The 21787-nt window shown below is 35.5% G+C and overlaps 1 protein-coding gene and 1 non-coding gene across 2 annotated transcripts in view; both read left to right on the top strand.

Moving 5' to 3' along the window:
* NAV3 (neuron navigator 3) overlaps positions 1 to 21787 on the top strand; it is an 821156-nt gene that overhangs the window by 214707 nt on the left and 584662 nt on the right. The gene's annotated exons all lie outside the window — the stretch shown is intronic.
* On the top strand, positions 15505 to 15606 carry LOC115305829. The gene has a single exon (XR_003915018.1). It is a non-coding gene; the product is annotated as a U6 spliceosomal RNA (small nuclear RNA).

Here is a 21787-nt window from a genome sequence, read left to right as displayed (position 1 = left end):
GCTGAGAATGAACTGAGGGTTGGGGGGGAGGGGGGAGGGGGGGAAGACAGGTGGTGGTGATGGTGGAGGGCACTTGAGGGGAAGAGCACTGGGTGTTGTATGGAAAACAATTTGACAATAAAATATTATGAAAAAAAAAAGTGTTGAGAGTGGACATCCCTGTCCTATTCCTGATTCCTGGCTGTGGATTTTTCATATAGGACCTCTATTATGTTGAGTTATGTTCTCTGTCTCTATTTTATTGAGGGTTTTAATCAGCAATGGATATTATACTTGATTAGATGCTTTTTTCTGTATCTATTGAAAGTATCATATGGCTCTTATCCTTTCTTTGATTAATGGGGTGTATCACATTTGCAGCCCAGAAATAAATTACACCTGATCATGCTGGATGATTCTTTTAATGTACTGTTGTTGGGAATTCTTATATCTATGTTTATCAGGGATATTGGCCTATAGTTTTCTTTTTTAGTGGAGTTTTTGTCTAGATTTTGAATCAGGGTAATGCTGGCCTCATGAAATGAGTTTGGAAATTCTCCTTCCATTTCTATTTTATGGAATAATTTGAGAAGAATAGGTATTACCTCTTCTTTCATTGTTTGGTAGAATTCGCCTGTGAAACCATCTGGCCCTAGACTTTTGTTTGCTGGGAGATTTTTTATTACTGATTCAATTTCTTTGCTGGTTATTGATCTGCTCAAGTCTTCTATTTCTTTCTGCTTCAGTTTTAGTAGTTTCTAGGAATTTCTTTCCTTCAGATTGCTGGTTTGGTGGCATATAATTTTTCATAATATTCTTTTATAATTGTTTGTATTTCTGTGGTATTGATTGTTATTTCTCTTCTCTCATCTGTGATTTTATTTACTTGGGTCTTTTTTCCTTTAGATAAGTCTGGTTAGGGATTTATCAATTTTATTATTTTCTCCCCAAAGAACCAGCTCCTGATTTCACTAATCTATTCTGTTTTTCCCCCATTTTTATATCATTTATTTTGCTCTAATCTTTGTTATTTCCCTTCTTCTGCTGGATTTAGGCTTTTTTGGGTTCTTTTTCTAGCTCCTTTAGGTTTAAGGTTAGTTGTATATTTGAGATTTTTTTTTTTATTGCATCTTGAGGTATACCAATACTGCTATACACTATCCTTATGGCTGCTTTTTCTGCATCCCAAAGGTTTTGGACCTTTGTGTTTTCATTTTCATTATTTATTCTTTAATTTCCTGGTTGGCCATTCATTCTTTAGTAGCATGTTGTTTAAACTGTATTTGTGGTCTTTCCAATTTCTTTTCTTGTGGTTGACTTCAAGTTTCATAACATTGTGGTCAGAATATATGCATGGTATGATATGAATCTTTTTGAACCCGTTTAGGACTGACTTGTGACCTAGTATGTTATCTGTTCTGGAGAATATCCATGTGCACTGAAATGAATGTTTTCTGCTGCTTTGGGATGTTTTGCACATATCTGTTAAGTCTGGCCCAGTGTGTCATTCAAAGCCATTGTTTCCTTATTGATTTGTATGTCCCAGGCATTTTTCAGATTGCCGATTGCTATATTCATGCTGTCTCTGGGTTGCTTGCCTGCCTGGAGAAGCACAGTGCACCTTGGGCTCTACCTCAGCCAGGCCTGCGGACTTTTAATACTCCAAACTTTAGGACCTGGTGTGGGGGTCCCTGTGCTGGTCTTCTGGGGAAGTATCTTGCTGCATTGGGATGGATTCAGATTTGACCGAGAAGGGCAGTCATGCCAGAGCACAGGGGCATGGATTTAGAAAAGAATAGTCTAGGGGTGCCTGGGTGGCTCAGTCAGTTAAGCATCAGACTTCAGCTCAGGTCATGATCTCTAGTTATGAGGGTTTGATCTCTGCATTGTGCTGACAGCTCAGAGCCTGGAGCCTCCTTCGAGTTCTGTGTCTCCCTCTCTCTCTGCCCCTCCCCTGCTCATTTTCTATCTCTCTCTCCAAAATAAATAAACATTAAAAATTTTTAAAAATCAGGCTAAACAGGCAGTGTCCAAGTTAGCCTTCCTCAGCAGGTGTCTCTGATCCTATACTTGGGGGAGGGGTAAGAAATGGCACCCACTGCCTCCTTTATCCCTGGAGAGGTGTTTCCATAAAAACAACCTGTCACAGATGCCAGAAGAGTGAACAGTCTCTCCCTGTGCACCTTAGATCACAGTGTCTGCCCTGGGGTTGTTTCACTGCCTTCTGTGCAGGTGTAGGGCAGCGCCCTCCGGGCTTTATCCCAGCCAAGTCTGCAGACTTCTAAAACTCCAGTCTTTGAGCCCTGCTGTTGGCAAAAACTCATGAATATCAGCCCCTTTCCTTTTCCCAGCCAGTGGCTTTGGGTAAATGTTCTCCTTATGTGTATCTCTGTGCCCTGCACTTGCTCTCACCTTTATCTGTGACCAGGGTGTCCATTCCCTGCATAGCACCTGTGATCTGTTTCTCCCCCAAACCAGGTCTCTCCTTCTATCTTCCTTGATGTGGCCTCTTCTCTACCTCTAGTTGTGCAGTTTGTTCTGTCAGTCTTTGGGTCGATTTCTTGGGTATTTGGTATTCATATATAGAATGATTTGATAGTTATCTAGCTGTGTTTGAGGGATGAGGAGAACCTATGGTCCAACTATGCCTCCATCTTAATTTCTTAGCTCTCAGAAGGACTGATTTTTAATCAAGATCAAATTCTAAAACATCTTTTCAGGATTCTGGGTTGATTTATGAGCCTTTTCCCTTTTAATAGTCTTCCTTTCTGAATTTGGTCTTCTTTTAGCAAGGGAAAAATATTGCTTTCAGGTTAAATGATAGTCTGAAAACCAGAGTAATAAAGGAATAAAACCTTCTATTTCTCCAACTTGGCCAAAAGAACTCCTTTACTTTATAATAGTTGAATCAATAAAACATATGTTATTTTATTTATTTATTTATTTATTTATTTATTTATTTATTTATTTTTAGAAAACTGAGCATTCTCACTTACTGAAGAATTTGCTTGGAGTTAGTTCTCTCTCTGAACTTGGTCAAACCAGGCACTGGGAAAAGGTCTTTTCAGAGATGTGGAAGGTATACCACTTGTTGCATAAAGTCACTTTGAGTTTCCCTGAGAAGGTAGGGAATTGTTGTAATTGAACTGAAGATGGGGAAACAAAGATTTAGGTAAATTTGGAAAATAGTATATGACTGTGTACTGTAGGGTTTGAGATAAAAATGAACATAATATGAATATTATACTGTAGTTAATGATGACGTTTCTCAGAGGCATCTGGGCTGGAAATTCTAAACTACTTCATGTGTATACTAGAACTGAGTAAATGAATAAATATATTGTAGATAAATAAGAACCAGGTTTCTTGTAGAAAGAAGATACAAATAGAAAAAGGAGAAGAGACCACATATGAACCCATGGTTTTGGTGAGAATCAGAGCTATCAGTATGATCTCATGGTTTTTAACATATAAGTAGTTAGAAAAATGCAAACATAAATATAGATATATGTGCATATATGTGCATGTATGTTGGTATACATACATATATGTCCTAACTTTGTCTACTTGAAAGTGACATATTTGTAATAGTAAATACCCCTGAGATCTTGGTTCCTAAAACCATTTCTAATAAAAAGTACCATGGCTCCTGGGAGAAATGGTTGACTTCAAGATTGGGAAAGGGAAAATATAACCTTTAGATATCTTATGTTGTCAGAAATTAAGTACTTGGGACACCTGGGTGACTCAGGTGGTTAAGCACTCTTGATTTTGGCTCTGGTCATGATCTCATGGTTCGTGAGTTCCAACCTCACATGGGGGTCCACGCTGACATTGAAGAGGGTGCTTTGGATTCTCTCCCCAGCCCCTGCCCCTTAGGTGTAGTCTCTCTCTCTAAACAAATAAATAAGATGAAAAAATTAAATATAAAAGATAAATTAAGTACTTAAAAAGTGATGAAAAAGGGTAAAGTCATCAGAAGGATATAATAGTTATAAATATATTTACACCCCACATCAGAGCACTTGAACATATGAAGCAAAAATTGATACAGCTAAAGGAAGAAATAACAACACAGTAATAGACTTCCATACTCCATTCACAGTATACATTCTTCCCAAGTGCACATGGGACAGTTTCTAAGATAGACCATATGTTGGCCATGAATTAAATCTCAATTGTTGGAAAAAGATACAATACAGACTTGTCTTCTCTGACCATAGCAGAATGTAGTTAAAAATCAGTAACAAAAAGATAACTGGAAAAATTTTAAAATGTTGAAAATTAACATACTTCTAAACAACCTTTGTTCCCAAAGAAGAAATTATAAGTTAGGATAAAAAATACTTAGAGACAAATGAAAGCAAAAACACAACATACCAAAACTTATGTGATACATCAACATTTTAAGAGGGAAATTTATAACTATACATGTTTACATTAAAAAATAATAAATCAATAATCTAATTTTACAAAATAAGGAAGTATAAAAAAGAACAAAGGTAAAGCTAGCAGAAGGAATAGAATAATAAAGATTAAACTAGACATAAATGAAATAGAGGATAGCAAAAGAAAAAAGAGAATTCAATGAAACCAAAAGTTGATTCTTTGATAAGATCAATAAAATAGACAAACAGCTACATGGGCCTAAGGGGAAAAAAGGAGAAATTGAATTGAAATTTCACTTCAAAGTTGGAAGTGAAAGTGGGGTCATTACTAGCAATTCTATAGACATATAAAGGATTATAAGAAAGTGCCCTGAGCAGTTGTACACCAGTTGAATAATCTTGATGACATGAGCAAATACCTTGAAACACTGAAACCTATGAAGATTAAATCACAAATAAGTGGAAAATTTAAATAGACCTGTAAATACTAAGGAAATTGAATAAATAATCAGAAGTTTCCCAACAATGAAAAGCCACATGCCTGAGAGCTTCACTGGAGAGTTCTACTAAACAGTTAAGCAGAAATACTATTAATTCTTCTCAGACTCTTTCAAAAAGTTGAAGGGGAGGAAACACTTGTTACTCATTCTGTGAGGCCAGCATTACCTTGATACCAAAGCCAGGCAAAGATACTATAAGAAAATTGCAGCTGAGTATCCCATATTAACATTCACACAAACATCTTTTAAAAAAATGAACTCCCCAGACACTAGCAAACAAGATTCAGTATATTCAAAGGGTTTTATACCATGACTAAATGGGCTTTATTCCTAGAGTGCAAGAATATGCCACATCAGCAGAATAAAGGTTAAGATGTACATGATCCTCTCAGTTGATGCAGAAAAAAAAGGCATTTGTAAAAACTCAACACCCTTTCATCATACTAACACTCAACAAACTAGGAATAGAAGGAAACTACCTCAGCATAATAAAAGCCACCTATGAAAAGCATGCCGGAAACATCCCACTCAGTGATAAAAGACTGAAGACTTTGGCTTTAAGATCAGGAACAAAGTAATGATGTGACTTTTATCACCTTAATATAGTACTGGAAAATCTAGCCAGAGCAATTAATCAAGAAAAAATAAAAGGCATTAAAATTGGAAAGGAAGACATAGAAATATCTATTTACAGATAATATGATCTTATATGTAGAAAACCCTAAAGATTCCACACAAAAATAATGTTAGAACTAATAAGTGAATTCAGCAAAGTAGCAGGATACAAAATCACACAAAAATAAGTTGTATTTATATTCATGCACAATATGAAAAAAATCACAAAATTCTATCTATAACAGTATCAAATAGAATAAAATACTTACAGGTTAACTTAATCAAATTGGTGAAAGACTTGTATCAAAAAAAACTACAAATAATTGCTGAAATAAAGAGGATATAAATGGAACAGATCTCACATTCATGGTTTGGATAAATTAATATTAAAATGTCAATACTACCAAAAGTGATCTACAAATTTAGCAGAATTGCTATCAAAATCCCAAAGACTTTTCTTCAGATAATCATATTCCAAAATTCATAAAGACTCTTAAGGAACTTTAAATAGCCAAACAGAAAATCTTTAAAAACATGATCAAAACTGGAGGAATTTTACTTCTTGATTTCAAGGCTTTTCAAAGCTACAGTAATTAAAACTGTTGGTATAGACATAGAGATATATAGACCAATGGAATAGAACAGAGATCCCAGAAATAAATTGTCACATTCGTGTTGAAATTATTTGTGGAAAGGTACCAAGACCATTCAACAGGGAAAGGACACTCTTTGTAACAAATGGTGCTGGGGAAAGTGGATATCCACATGCAAAATTATGAAATTAGACTTTGATCTAATACCATATACACAAATTAACTCAAAATGGATCAAGGGTCTAAATGTAAGACCTAAAATGAGAAAACTCTTAGAAGAAAACATAGGATAAAAGCTTTATGACATTGGATTTGAAAATGATGTTTGGAAATGACACCAAAGGCACTGGTTACTAAAGAAAAAAAATTGACAAATTGAACTTGATGAAAAATGTTTAAAAATCTACATCAAAAGACACTTTAAACAGAGTGAAAAGGCAACTCATAGAATGGGATAAAATAGTTGTGTATCAAGTATTTGTTGAGGAATTGGTAGGTAGAATATACAGACAATTTCTAAACTTCAACAACAAAACAACCAGATTAAAAAAGATGGGCAAAGGACTTGAATAAGCATTTCTCCAAAGATATGCAAGTGGCCAATAAGCACGGGAAAAGATGCTCAACATCATTAATCATTCATGGAAATGCAAATTAAAACCACAATGAGATACTACTTTACATCCATTGGGATAACTACTATTTAAAAAAATTTTTTTAATGTTTATTTTTTTTTAAGAGAGTGTGTGCCTATGTGGGTGAGCATGAGCAGGGGAGGAGCAGAGAGAGGGAGATACAGATTCTGAAGGAGGTTCCAGGCTCTGAGCTGTCAGCACAGAGCCCAATATGGGGCTCGAACCTGTGAACTGTGAGATCATGACCTGAGCTGAAGTTGGACTCTCAACCAACTAAGTCACCCAGGCGCCCCAGGATGACTGCTATTAAAAACAAACAGAAAACAGATGTTGGTGAAGATATAAAAAATTGGAACTTTTGCATGCTGTTGATGGGAATAAAATGGCCTAGCTTCTGTGGCAAACAGCATGGAGGTTTCTCAAAAAATGAAAAACAGAGTTATCATGTGATTTTGCAATTCCACTTCTGGGTAAATGCCCAAAATAATTGAAAGCAGGATTTCAAAGAGGTATCTGTACATTCATGTTCATAGCATTCTTCCCAATAGCTAAAACAAACAAGCAGTCCAAGTATTCATTAACAGATTGGTTAAAGAAAATGTGGCATTTAAATACAATGGAATATTATTTAGTGTTTAAAAGGAAGGAAATTCTGCACTACTCTCTTACCTGAATGAACCTTGAGGACATTACACTAAGTGAAATAAATCAGTTACAAAGAGACAATTACTGTATGATTTCATTTATATAAGGTACTTAGAGTAAGCAAAATCATAAAGACAGAAAATGTAAAGGTTGTTACCAAGGCCTGGGGGCAAGAGACAATAGGGAGTTACTATTTAATAGGTATGGGATTTCAGTGAAAAGAATTATGGGGATGGATAATTCTAATGGTTGCACAATAAAACAACTAGACTAAAAAATGAGCAAAGGACCTTGAATAGACAATTTTTTAAAAATCACAATAAAAACAAAAGTGATAAGGAATTTTGAGAAGACACAGGTGTCAACTTGAAGGAGCTTCTAAATCAAACCAGGAACAACTGGAACAAGACAGTAAATGAGAGAGTTGGAGTGTGACTCCTAGAATAAAACAAATGTCTATATTAATATAAATAACAGAATACATAAGTCATGGAGAATACACAGTTTTTCCTTATGAGATAATTTCACTAACCCTTTTCTTAATCCCTTTAAGACCATATTGCAGGAAGCCTGTATATTTTTATTGACACAGTCGTTTGTCTAAAACCAGAGCAACTAGTTCAATGGGGGTCATATATTCCAAAGTTATCTAATTTGTCATCCAAAAAATGAAGTATCAAGGAAGTGTTGGCATGGTAAATTGAGTGTTAAGAGCAACAGGTGAGTCCTTCATAAATAAGATGGAAAAAAAAAAGGATAAAGAACAAAATAAATTCATTATTTGGGATTGAGCAGCTCAAAACTTAATAGGAACCAAAGCTATTGAGGAAAGATATGTCCTAAAAGATTTACATGGGAAAGATTTGGGTTTGCAGCAAATACATGCCTGAGTAGACATAAGCAGTTATTTCAAGTTAGATCATGATGGAAATTTACTTGTCCTTTAGGGTTCTTATTTTACAGAGGAAAAACCTGAAGACCAGATGGAAACAACTGACTTAAATCATAACTTGCTAATATATTGTGAATCTTGGTGCAGTAATTTGTTGTTTGAAGAGCATTTTTCAGTGAGATAAGGGGTTGGAAAATATTTTGGAAATTAGAACATAGTAGATGAAAGTTAAGTTTTGTAAGTCACTTGTTCTGTGCAGAAGGGTTCCTTTTCTTCCCTCCATCTCCGTATCAACACTTGTGTTTTCTTGTGATTTGGATTTTAGCCATTCTGAGAAGCGTCAGGTGATATTTCATTGTGGTTTTGATTTGCATTTACCTGCATATTATAGATGCTGAGCATCTATCTTGTCATGTGTCTGTTGGCCATCTATGTGTCTTCTTTGGAAAAATATCTGTTGAGGTCCTTTGCTCATTTTAAAATTAGATTATGTGTTATTTTGGTGTTGAGATGTGTAAGTTCTTTATATATTTTAGATACTAATTTCTCATCAAATATATTGGTTAAACTATCTTCTCTGATTCAATAGGTTATCTTTTTGTTGTTGTTCATGGTTTCCTTCACTGTGCAAAAAGCTTTTTATTTTGACACAGTCCCAATAGTTTAATTTTGCCCTATTGATGGGAATGCAATTTGGTATATCCACTGTGGAAACAGTATGGATGTTCCTCAAAACTATTAGAAATACCATATGATCCAGTAATGCCACTATTGAGTCTTTACCCAAAAACAAGAACATAAATTCAAAAAGATATATGCACCCCTTTGTTTATTGAAGCATTAACCACAATAGTCAAGGTATAGAAGCCAATCAAGTGTTTGTTCATGGGTGAATAGATAAGGAAGATGTGCTATGCATATTTATATATCTAAATATGTATACAAATTACACACAATGGAATATTATTCAACCATAAAAAGAATGAAATCTTGTTGTTTGCAACAACATGGCTGGATCTAGACTATATAATGCTTGGTGAACTAAGTCAGAGAAAGGCAAATACCATGTGATTTAACTCATCTGTGGAATTTAAGAAACAAAACAAATTAAAAAGAGGCGGACAAGCAAAAACAGACTCTTAGAAGAAACTGATGACTGCCAGAGGGGATGCGGGGGAGGGGAAGGGTTAAATAGATAATGTGGATCAAGAGAACACTTATCTTGATGAGCTCTGAGTAATGTACAGAATTGTGGAATCACTATATTGTACTGAAACTAATGTAACACTGTATGTTAATTATACTCCAATAATAATAAAAAAAGATTTTAGCCTCCCCCCAACAAAAACCAAAAATCAATTCTTCTACATCTGTGAGGTAGGTGTTATTATTGTCTTCCACACTCATTCCACAAATATTCCCTGGAGGCTTCCTGATCCAGGGAAAGTAAAATAGTTATAGGCATCCTTTCTCCCCCACCTAACATTTTTGTATTTTCATGAGGAGGAAAGAGTGAGAAAGAGAGCGCACACGCGCGTATGAGAGCATTGAGTTGGGGAGAGAGGCAGAGGAAGAGAAAGAGAGAATCCCATACAGGCTCCATATTCAGAGTAGAGGAATCGAGGACCCTGGAATCATGACCTGAGCTGAAGTCCAGAGTCGGACACTCAGCTGACTAAGCCACCCAGGCACCCATAAGATTTTTTAAAATTGGTGTATAGTTGACAGACAGTGTTAGAATAGTCTCATTGTACGTAGTACATAGTGACTCAACAGCTCTGTACTATAGTCACCACTAGTGTAGCTATTGTCTGTCACCATTCAGTAAAGGCAAACTATTTTAAAGGTTTTCTTTTAGTTTATTTAAATTTTAAGTTAACTAATAAATTTAATTTAAACAAAAATAAATTAAAATTTAAATTTATTCAAATTTCAATTAGTATACAGTGTAATACTAATTTCAGGTGTACAGTATAGTGATTCAACACTTCCATACGACATCCACTTCTCCTCACAGCAAGGGTGCTCCTTAATCCCCATCACTGATTTCACCTATCCCCCTCCCCACTGCCCTTCTGAGAACCATCAGTTTGCTTTCTGTAGTTAAAAGTCTGGTTTTTTTTGTTTGCCTCTCTCTCTTTTTTTTTTTTTTTTTTTTTTTTGGCCACTTGTCTTGTTTCTTAAATTCCACGTATGAGTGAAATCATATGGTCTTTCTCTGACTATTTCACATAGCACAATTCTCTCTAGCTCCATACATATCATTGCAAATGGCAAGATTTCATTGTTTTTCATGGCTAGTATTCCATTGTGTGTGTGTGTGTGTGTGTGTGTGTGTGTGTGTGTGTGTATCTTATTTATTCATTTATTAGTTGATGCACATTGGGCTATTTACATAATTTGGCTATTGTAGATAATGCTGCTCTAAACATCAGGGTGTGTGTGTCGCTTTGAAATAGGATTTCTGTATTCTTTGGGTAAATACCTAGCAGTGTGATTGCTGGATCATAGATTAGTTCTACTTTTAACTTTTTGAGGAACTTCCATACTTTTCCACAGAGCAGCTGTACAAGTTTGCATCCCCACCAACAGTTCCAAAGGGTTCCTCTTTTTTCACATCCTCACCGACCTCTGTTGTTTCTTATGTTGTTAATTTTAGCCGTTCTGACAGGGATGAGGTGATGTTTTAGGTGTATATCTCGGGTTTTCTTCCCATTTTAATCGGAGTTTTTGCTTTTTTGGATATTGAGCTTTACAAGTTCTTTATATGGGACACTTAATTCTTTATTGGATATTTCATTTTCAAATATCTTCTCCCATAAAACCACACTTGTAATTCAGAATCAAGCTGCCTGCTTGCACCATTTGTTGTACAGATGACCTGTGGTAGGTTATGTAACCTTTGTATGCCTCAGTTTCCTTCTCTGTAAAGTAGGAAGAATGAAAGTCTCAAAGTCACAGGTTTTCAGTGAGATGGTAATGATCTTGGTACAGAGCATGGCTTACAGAAAATGGTGTGTGTTTAAGCTACTGTAATCTATATTCCATCTGAAAGGAGAACTTAAGGCTGAAGCGTACCTCTACCGCTGACAGCAACAGTGCATACTCTTCTGTAGCATCACCAGTGAGGCACAGTTTCAATCAGAATTTATGTTCCTTCCTTTGATCTCACCATGTGTTTTTAGGTCCTGGAAGAATACTAACTAGTCCTTACAAGCAAATCAAGGAATTATGTTTATTGACAAGCGAAAGAGTTTTTGAGTACTATTGCTAAGCAAATTGAGTGAGAAATTGCTTTTATGAAAGGCCAGCAAAAGAAAATGTATGTAGTACCTTAATATAATCATTTTTAAATCAAAATAGTACTCTGCCATGTAAGCTAATGTTGCTGAAATCATTTATGTAAACTGAATATGTATTCGTATTTTAATACAGAACTAGGGAGATATTTCTGCAGTGTTTCTTGTTTGCAATTTAAAGCAGTAAGGTATACTATCCTTTGGAACCAGTGTTTGCCTCTGGAGAATAGCATCAGGGTCACTTGGTTTAGGTTGTTCTTTTTTGTTTTGTTTTAAAATTGTATCATGCTAGTTGCTTTCTATAATTTGACAGCCAAGGTTAGGGGCGCCTGGGTGGCTCAGTCAGTTAAGCATCTGACTTCAACTTCATGGTTCATGGATCCGGGCCCTGCATCAGGCTCTCTGCTGACAGCTCAGAGCCTGCAGCCTGCTTTGGATTCTGTGTCTCCTTTTTCTTTGCCCCTCCCCTATTCATGTTCTGTTTCTCTCTGTCTCAATAATAAATAAACATTAAAAAAAATCAAAATCTGACAGTCAAGGTTAAAGCCATGACATTTAATGAGGAAAGTGATGGGTTCATTTTTTAATGAGTGGTAGATCTAAATTTATGCATAAATTAATACAGGTTCACCACTGCTCCTCAAATAAATCATTCCTTCTGCTCCTGTCCACAGCTGTACTGAAAACTTTTTTCCTTTTATGTACCTCTCTGAGTCAGGTGTTGCAATATCAAATGCATTAATCATGTTTAGGGAATAAGTAATTATAATCAATGTGTGACACAATATCAAGTGGCACAAGCCGGCTTATAGCAAATTGAGAATGCATGGTTTGCCAGGTCACAATTTAAAAAAAGCAAGAAAAGAAAACCGTAATACCTGTCCTGACAGCCTCACCCCCTGAACACACACTCTGCGACGCTTGACCTGTGGGTCAGGTAGGGTGTCATTTTAGAAGCCTTGTTAATGTCCCTTTTCTTTCTTTAAGCTAGAGATCTATCAGTCTTCATGACACCTGCCCTTGGTTTCTTCTCATTTGAAACTACCCTAGTTTTACCCAAATGTTGCTAACGCAGATAATAGGGATCAGAATTTCACCATTTTCAACTCTTTCTCTTCTAGAATATAGTTGAGAAAGTTTCATTTTATTGTGCCTGTATAAAGTTAATTTCTGGCATTTAGTAGGTGCTCCATGCATATTCATTGAATGAAGAAATACCTGACTTGCTTTTATGAATAATAAAAACCATTTGTAATCAGCACATTCATTACTTGTAAACAAATTACATGGAGCTGAAGTGCTCTGAAGCAGCTAGTTCTTACTAGCGTACTATTTATACTGTTGTTTTGCTGTGAAATCTTTTTCAAAAGTAACATTAAAGAAAAATTAAGTCCAATATAATTCTTTTTTTTAATTTTTTTAAATGTTTTTATTTATTTTTGATACAGAGAGAGACAGAGCATGAGAGGGGGAGGGGCAGAGAGAGAAGGAGACACAGAATCCGAAGCAGGCTCCAGGCTCTGAGCTAGCTGTCAGCACAGAGCCTGACGCGGGGCTCAAACCCACGAATGTGAGATCTGACCTGAGCCGAAGCCAGAGGCTTAACTGACTAAGCCACCCAGGCACCCCAAGTCCAATATAATTCTAATATTTAAATATAAATTCTGTATTTGTATGGATGGATTAATGGTGATTCAAATGTTTTTAAATTCAAATGTTTTTAAACTCTATTTCCCCATTGTAAGGTAGTCTTTCTTGTTCATTATCTTGACCCATTACACAATGTGCCATATTCTCATAAAGACAAATGTAGCATCGGCTTTTACAAAAGAAATGACTATTACATTTCTTTTGTTGGCTAATATATTCTTCCTTTCTTCCTCCCTTCCTGTTTCCTTTCTGATTTGTACAATCATGTGCTAAGATAACTTACTTCTGAAGAATGAAAATGAGGTAGTTTTAACTGTTTCTTAAGTGACTTATCTAGAGGGGTACTGCTGTGATTGTGAATATGCTCTTTTTGATGATATTTCATATTTCTCAAATGTTCATTTTCAGTGGATCATGAATGTTTGTGTATAAAAGAGTGTATCTCTGTGTATTATTTTATGACTTGAGACCTAATGTTTATAAGCATATTAAAATTAATTATTAGGGTTTATTGAAAACTTTTCAATAATGAAATTAGAAGTTAGTGTAAAACTAGACTATTTGAAAATTGACAAACTGCAGGGTGCTAGGGGGTTCGGTCAGTTAAGTGTCTGATTCTTGATTCGGCTCAGGTTGTGATCTTGCAGTTTGTGGGCTAGAGACCCACATTGGGTCCATGCTGTGTGGTGCCTGCTTGGAATTCTCTCTCTCTTTCTGCCCCTCCCCCACTGGCACTCTCTCAAAATAAGTAAATAAACTTAAAAAGAAAAGAAAATTGATGAATTGCATAAAGCATACAATTTCCTGAGTACCTTGTACAGTGGCATGTATATGCCAGTGGAAGTCAAAACTTTTAAATTATTCTGTTTTCTTTATTCAGACTTTATCTGTTGAACAAAATTTCACTGATGTATGTGCAAACAAAATAGATAGGATTTCAAGGTGTGGTGAAAACATACATTCCAGTAGAGAAGAGTAGTGTGCAGTGCTATGGGATGAGAGGGCCAAGGTATCCCTGGTGTATCTGTCAGGTAATGTGATGATCAGAAATTCCAAATGGCTTAACAAAACACAATTTTTTTTCCTTACTTGTACCATAGTCTGATATGGGTCAGGTCACTTTTCTTACTGACTTTCTTTCAACAGTAACTGAGGGATTCAAACTTTGTCCATGTGAGTTACATGAATGGGAAAGAGTCTTTGGAATTCTCATATTGGACTCTCTGCTTCCAGACGTGACACTTCACATTTGCATTGGTGAAAACTAAGCAATGTATTCCCAACCCTATAGCTGTGAAATGTGGTCTTCCTGTAGGCACAGGAGAAGAAAATACAATGAATATAGAGATTCTACAATTGTAAATAGTGAAATATAAAATTTTTCTGCTGTTATCAAGAAAAAATTTGCACAAAGTAGTGGTTTTATTAGACACCAGATACTACTGACTGTTGCCTAAAGGGCTCTCTCCCCATCCTTTTATAAATCTCATTAAATAAAGGAGTGACTCTCCACTAAGTGCTGGTCTTTCTTTGATAACTCTCTTAAATATTGAACCCTCAAATAGAAATTTGCACAGTTTTATATGCTGGGTAGACTTTTGATTCTCTAGTTAACATGCAGTTTATGATATTTAATAGAGAGTATCTGTTCCTTTTTATTGCACTAGTGTCCAAAGAGGATATGATAGAAAGTAAAGTGTAGCCCAATGGGCTATAAAAATGGTAACAAGTATGGTTATAATGACCTGAAATGAGAGAGGGCTGAGAACACCTCTTAGCAAGGAGAATGTGCTAAACGTGCAATGCACTGATTAAGATAGCCTTGCCTAAGAAAGTGGCAGAAATTAGGAGGCAATGTATCAAATCTTCGAATATTAAAGTTGTAAGTGTCCTTGAAGATTGTGTGTTGTACCTTTTTCTTCTGAAGATCAGAAAATTGAATTGAAGCCATGGTGTTACACATAAAAGTTTTGAAAACTTTTAATTCACAATTTGTGAAGTTTAAATTGTTTAATATGTCATCAGTATTCTTTTCAATATTGCGTGTTGCCTCAGTACTGTTGCCCAACTTTGCCCTTTGTCCTTCCTTCCAAATTTGATTGCTTGGAATACCAAGCATTTGTGTTCTTGTTAATGGAACAGCCATGCCTCAGCCGGTTTTGGCATCATGGTTGGATGCATGGATAGAGGTTTCCCTTACATTTCTCCTTTTTTCATGGACCAGTGGCGATCTGAGGCACACTTTTCGCTCTTCTCATCGATGATTATAGGAAGGCAAGAAGGCAAGCTGATTTAAAATCTGCTTTCAGTGCTCCCTTGTGCAGCACTTACACTAGAATTTGAACCATACAGAGATTAGCATGACCTCTGTGCAAGGATGATGCAAATTTCTGAAGCCTCTGCTTGTGTTAATTCTCTCTCTCCCTCTACCCCTCTCTGTCTCTCTCTGTCTGTCTGTCTGTCTCTCTCTCTCTCAAAGCAAATCATTTGGACAAATTCTAAGTATTTGGACAGGGGGGATGGGAGGATATTCACTGAAAACAATCCAGTCTATCATGTTCTCTGTAAGGCCAAGATTTCTGAATTTTAGGGACTTAAGGTAAAGGAGAATCTGCTGTAACAAAAGTACTGTGGTTCAAACAAGATTGAAGTTTATTTTTCACTCTCTTAACAATTTAGATTAGGTCAGTGTTCCAGGGCAGGTGAGAGGTTCTGCCCCAGGGACTGAGATTCCTTCCATTTCATTGCTCTACCTTTCCATAGGGTAGTGTCCTTGTCACATGGCTGAAGCTGTGTGACTGGTACAACATTACATTAAAGCCCTTGGGAAGGGAAAGAAAGAAACTCGCTAGACAAGTGATATCCTTTTCAAAAGCGGTATGTGCAATTTCTGCTTGCATTCCATCCACCCTGGCATCATGGAATGGCAAGACCTAGCCACCGGGTAAACTGGTTAAGGTAGTCTCTCATTTCCGCATGGAAAGTTACAATGCTGCATACAGTTAGAACCTTGAGGATAAATAGAGAATAGATATTGGGTAACAATTAGCAGTCTTCACTCTCTAGGTAGTTTGAACTAATTATGTATATGGTGGAATGAGCTTGGGTAGGAAAGGTGAGGAATGCTCCTTTTGCCGAGGGGGAGTTATGTAGATTACTACCTTCCACAGCAAGAAAACTAGAAAAGATTTGAAAACCCTTTTAGCTCACCAATTCTAGGTATATTTACTTTTATGACTACCTAGAAAAAATAATTGTCTATTTGCTTTTCTAACAAGAAATGGCCATATGTTTTGCATCTCCCTTATGGGAGCCTGTATTCTGTAAATAACCGACTCCATGTACATACTAAATGTAAGAACCTGATTAAATAAAAAAGTTTGATTAAAATTACATAATAAGGCTCTGAATTTTTTAAGTGCCCATCATCATTTTATTCACATTACGTGTGCTACATCATCTGGGTTGTGACCTGAATTATTGTGTATGTATGTGTGTTTTTTCCCTTCTCTTTAAGGCTTAGAAATTCCCATTTCAAAACTATTACTGAACATCAAATTGATGTCAGCCAGGAAACTGCAATTTCCTGTCACTTGGCCTTGAATTACTACCCTGAGTTTGCAGACAATGAACAATTTAGCTAAAAGATGCAAGCTTTTTTCCTACTTATCATTAGTACCTAAGAATATGAATGTTTTGTACTTTTCCATCTCCATTACACATACGTTTATTGACTCAGAATGATATTCAACCCTCCTTGCATACTTTTATCTTGAACTAATCAAGTCCAAACTTCCTGCTGATGAAAACCCGTGTATGCTCTTTTAAATGTGGGCTACAGAGCCAAGTCATCTGATAAAGCAAATAATCTACCATTTCCAGTACAGAAATGAAGCAGAGGAGCCATGTTGCAAGGAATATAATGTTTTCCCCTGCTGTTTTTATTTGTTCTGCATATTTCAAGTGAGAAAGATGGAATTTTACAAGATCTTCGATTGTGGATTATGATGCAAGGCTGTTATGTTTCTTTAAAAACTTTCCCCCCGAATGCTTGGTACACAAGAGAGAAGCTTATTTTGTTTTACACAATTGGGTTGCATTTTCTGAAAACTAACCCACAAAATTTGTTCTATTACTGTTGACTTTATGTTTGCCCATTTCGCTATGATGCCACAAAAAAGGGATTCATTTATTTGTGGGGGCATTCATGGGACAGCAGGTAGTACCAAGTCTGTTTAATTATGTGTATCTGAATCAAGTGAGCATAAAGATTTCCCGGGGCTAACTTGATAGGGTCCTTGGCTGAGTGGATGAACTGGGAATTCTGCTTTGGAGTTGGGACTAGGGCAGAACCTCACACAGCTTTTCTCTCTCTGGTCTAGGGAAAATCTCTGACACATAGGAAGCTCTGGGAAAAGAAAGAAAAAATGTTATTAAAGAAAGCATACTAAGGAAGGGGCCATCGTTTCATGATAAAGAACTTGAGCTGACACTGTGGTCAAGTCAGTCATGTTCTAAGGCTGCTTGGTTTGGTGCCTGTAACCATCAACAGGAGATCTAGGGACAATTTTTCTTTGTCTGGATTGTACCAATGCATTGTAAGTCATGTACTTGTATCATTCTCCCCCTTCCTCCCAATAAATGCCAGCAGCACTGTTGGAACAACCAAAAGGAACCCTTTGCCCCTGGCCACATTGTCAGATGCCATTTATGAGGAGGTCGTAGCTCTGCAGAAACCTACTGGCTGTAGTCTTATAGTTACTTGTTTGGTTGATCGATTTATCTATTATAAATACTTTTATAATGTCTTTTTTTTTTTTTAACATTTCTTGTTTTTATTGTGAACTGTTTTCAGTGTTAGGAACACCAAAGTGATTAATAATGATTAACTTCTGTGTACTCGATATCCAGCCTTACTTCATTTTAACATATTGCTTTAGACTTTCTTTCTTTCTTTCTTTTTTTTAAGGACACGGAATACTGCATCATTATTAAGGTTTCCTTTGTAATTCTCCCCAGCCTCATTTCCATGTCTTCACCTCAGAAAAAAACCTGCTGTTCTAATTTTGGGTTCATTACTTTTTACATGCTCATGCTTTCACTGTACTCATGTATATTCACATGTATTTCTAAGTGGTATTTAGTATTTCTTTATATGTTTTAAACTGCTTATAAATTATATCACACTCTATTTTGCATAATTTCCTTATTTGATGCATCCGTATGCTATCAAGATTTGTCTATGTGGATATGTAGAACTTTGGTTCATACATTTTAAATGTTACAAACTATGTCCCTATACAAATATATGCTACAATTTATCTGAATTTCTGGTACTGGATATTTAGATTATTTTTAATTTTTTTTATCAGTGCCAAGGATGCTATGGAGAACATTCTTATACACATCTTTAAGTGAATGGATTTCTCCCTAGGAATACAATTGATGTATAGCTGGATTTTACTAGATTTTGCATTTCTCACTACAGTGATTGCACTATACCAGCACACCAGGTACAAACCCGCCAGTAATTCATGTAAGTTTTAGAATTATCACATCTTTTCCAGCAGTTGCTATTGGTAACATTTAAAAATTTTTCATAATCTTTTAGGTGGGACATAGTGTCTTTTTTAAAACATTGTATTTTCTCAGTTTCTATTTTTCATGCATATTGGCCATTCATGTTTCCTTTTGTAGGAATTGCCTATACATATGCTTTGTTCCTTTTTCTATTAGGTCATCTGCCTTTTTTTTTTTTTTTAGCTTTTTTAGTAAGAATTTTGGTTTTAATTTCTACACACACACACATGCACATATATATGTTGTAAATATATTTTCCCAATCCCTGGCCTTTCTTTTTTATGTCCACTTTTTGTTGTATAGATAGCGTTAGTCAATTTTATCACTCTCTTTATTAGAGCTTATATTTTTTATATATTATGTAAGAAATTAAAAAAATAATTATTCATTTTTTCAGAGAAAGAAAGAGTGAGAGCAGGGGAGGGGCAGAGAGAGAGGGAGACACAGAAGCTGAAGCAGGCTCCAGGCTCTGAGCTGTCAGCACAGGACCCAAAGTAGGGCTCGAACTCATGAGTTGCGAGATCATGACCTGACCCGAAGTCAGATGCTCAACTGATTGAGCCACCCAGGTGCCCCAGAAAATTTTTTATACTAGCTTTATTTTTTCTCATGTGGATAACCAGTTGTTCCAAAATCATTTTCAAAATTGTTGAGTCTTTTTTTATTGAATTGCATATTAATATTTGTGGGGGTGTATTTCTAAGTTATATATTTTACCTCAGTAATCTATTTGGGTCATTTTCTTTGTCCATTACTTTGTCATTGCTTTTCCTTATGTATGAAGTAAACATCAACTTTTTAAGTTATATAATAAAGTTATATGTTGACATTTAGATTGGGAACTGAGTTAAACTTATAGAACAGCTGGAAGGCAATTGATATGCTTATAATATTGAATTCTCCTACCATGAACCTGTACTATCTCTCCATTTACATAGATAGTTTGCATGTTTTCAATGAAAAGAAATTGATTTTCTATGTAAAGATCTTAATATATTTTTCTATTTTTTTTCCTCTGAGGACATTATATCCTATGTTTTTCTTACTAATGGATTTTTTTTTTGAAATTATTTGTTCTGTCACTATTTTTATTGTTGTTGATATAAAGGTATAGTTTTTTTGCTGGTGCATTATAAATAATAAATAATCCTGTTTAGTCTAAATGATTTGTTGATAACTTTTCTTAAATGTTCTTTGTAGTCAATATTATATGCAAACTTTTTTCTACATTATCCTTAAATTTATTATTGATTTCTTTTACCTTACCATAGTATTAAGTGCCTGTAATATAGTGGTTTATTGAAATGATGATAGCAGGTATCTTTATATTATTTTTGACTTTGAGGGATTTCTCACTTCATATATGAGATTACTTTTACTATATTTATGTGTATTTATAATACAGTAATGAATAGTAATAATTTTAAGCTTCATATAAATGGCATCTTGTATATTCTTCTTATAGTTCATCATTAAGTATGATATTCTCTGCTAGAGCTACTTGAGTTCCTTCTAGTTCTATTTTCTTCTTATATTTAAATCATGAATGGGTATTGAGGCTTATCAAAAAAATCAACATTTTTTGTCAGTCATATTATTCCATTAGTTTTCTACTATTTTTATAGTGCTGGACTCCTTTCGTACATGTAACACTGGAGTCTTTCGTCTGGGACACATTAGTGGAAGGGTAAGTAGAACTCTTACCCCAACACCTTCTGCTGGAATGGCCTCTTACCCTTCAAGGTTACAGAATCCATCCTTTTCTTGGGCCTGCGTCCTTTTCTTTGCACTTTAGATCTACTGATTTAGCCATGTAAAGAATTTTAACAATTCAATATCAGAATTTAAAGAGCAAATAATGACCATTTGCCTCTAATACTTAAAATCCCAAAAGCAATTTCCAGTCATTTTTGAATGGTTTCTGGATCTGTGATTTGTTACTTCGTCAGTAGTCTGGCACAGAAACTGTTGATTCTTTTACATTTTCTTGGACTTCAATACAGGTCACAGAGCCTGGGAAAATATGTGAAATAAAGCGAACTTTCTTTTTTTCCTATTTGCAAAAATGAAGAGTCCAGAAATCCTGAATTGGATATTGAGTTTAAGATCATTAAAAATCCTCCTGTAGAATTGGGCTTTATTTTGGTCAGTTACATGAATTGGGATCCATAAACAAACTATCCCCTCCATAGAGCAAAAGAATGAGCTACCTACCACTACTTACAATTACACTGATGTATCTTCCAGATTTAATGTTGATAAAAAGAAGAAACAAATAGATTCATGCAGTATGATTCCACTTAATATGATAACTTAAGAACAGATAAATCTACAGTGATAAAACAGAGTAGTGGTTACCCATTAAGAGAGGGAGGAATAGAAGGGTCTTTTGGAGTTCTGGAAGTTTTCTCTGTCTTCATATGGGTGGTGATTAACTCATGTATCATATGCTCTACACCTAACATTTTTGTGATTTATTGTATGCATGTGATACCTCAGTAAAAAAAGAGTGTAGCTAAAATAAATTCAGAAAAGGATTACTGTTCCTTCTAAGTGATACATATGTTTTTTCATAGGATGAGACAATTTTTGAATAACCTTTTTAGGTTTATAAGAGATTGTTGGTGTATGTATGTATGTATGCTTGTCATATGTTTTCTTCAGAATCACATGAATCCTTTAATGAATGATGATAAGCTTCCAGGTTGTGTTATAACTTGGGGATTCTAAGAAAGTATATCAGGGCTGACAATCTAGTGGGGACAAGTAATTAGGGATGTGTGAGAGCAAGGGGAAGTATTTAATGCTTCCTAGAACATTGGGGGAAAAGGGCCTGGCTTGTTTGCAGTGGACTTGGGGGCATAGAGTGAAACCTCATGAAGACATAGACTTGAGTCAAATTTTTAAGGATAAGTAGAAGTTTGACAAAGTGGATTGTGTAGCTCTTAAAGATATGTAAGTGCTAAAGGTGTGAAATGACATTTTGTCCTCAGGACTCTAGTTTTTTGATA

This window comes from Suricata suricatta, chromosome 10, assembly GCF_006229205.1.
Source record: "Suricata suricatta isolate VVHF042 chromosome 10, meerkat_22Aug2017_6uvM2_HiC, whole genome shotgun sequence".
Lineage (NCBI taxonomy): Eukaryota > Metazoa > Chordata > Mammalia > Carnivora > Herpestidae > Suricata > Suricata suricatta.
This window is presented reverse-complemented; position numbering and strand designations above follow the sequence as displayed.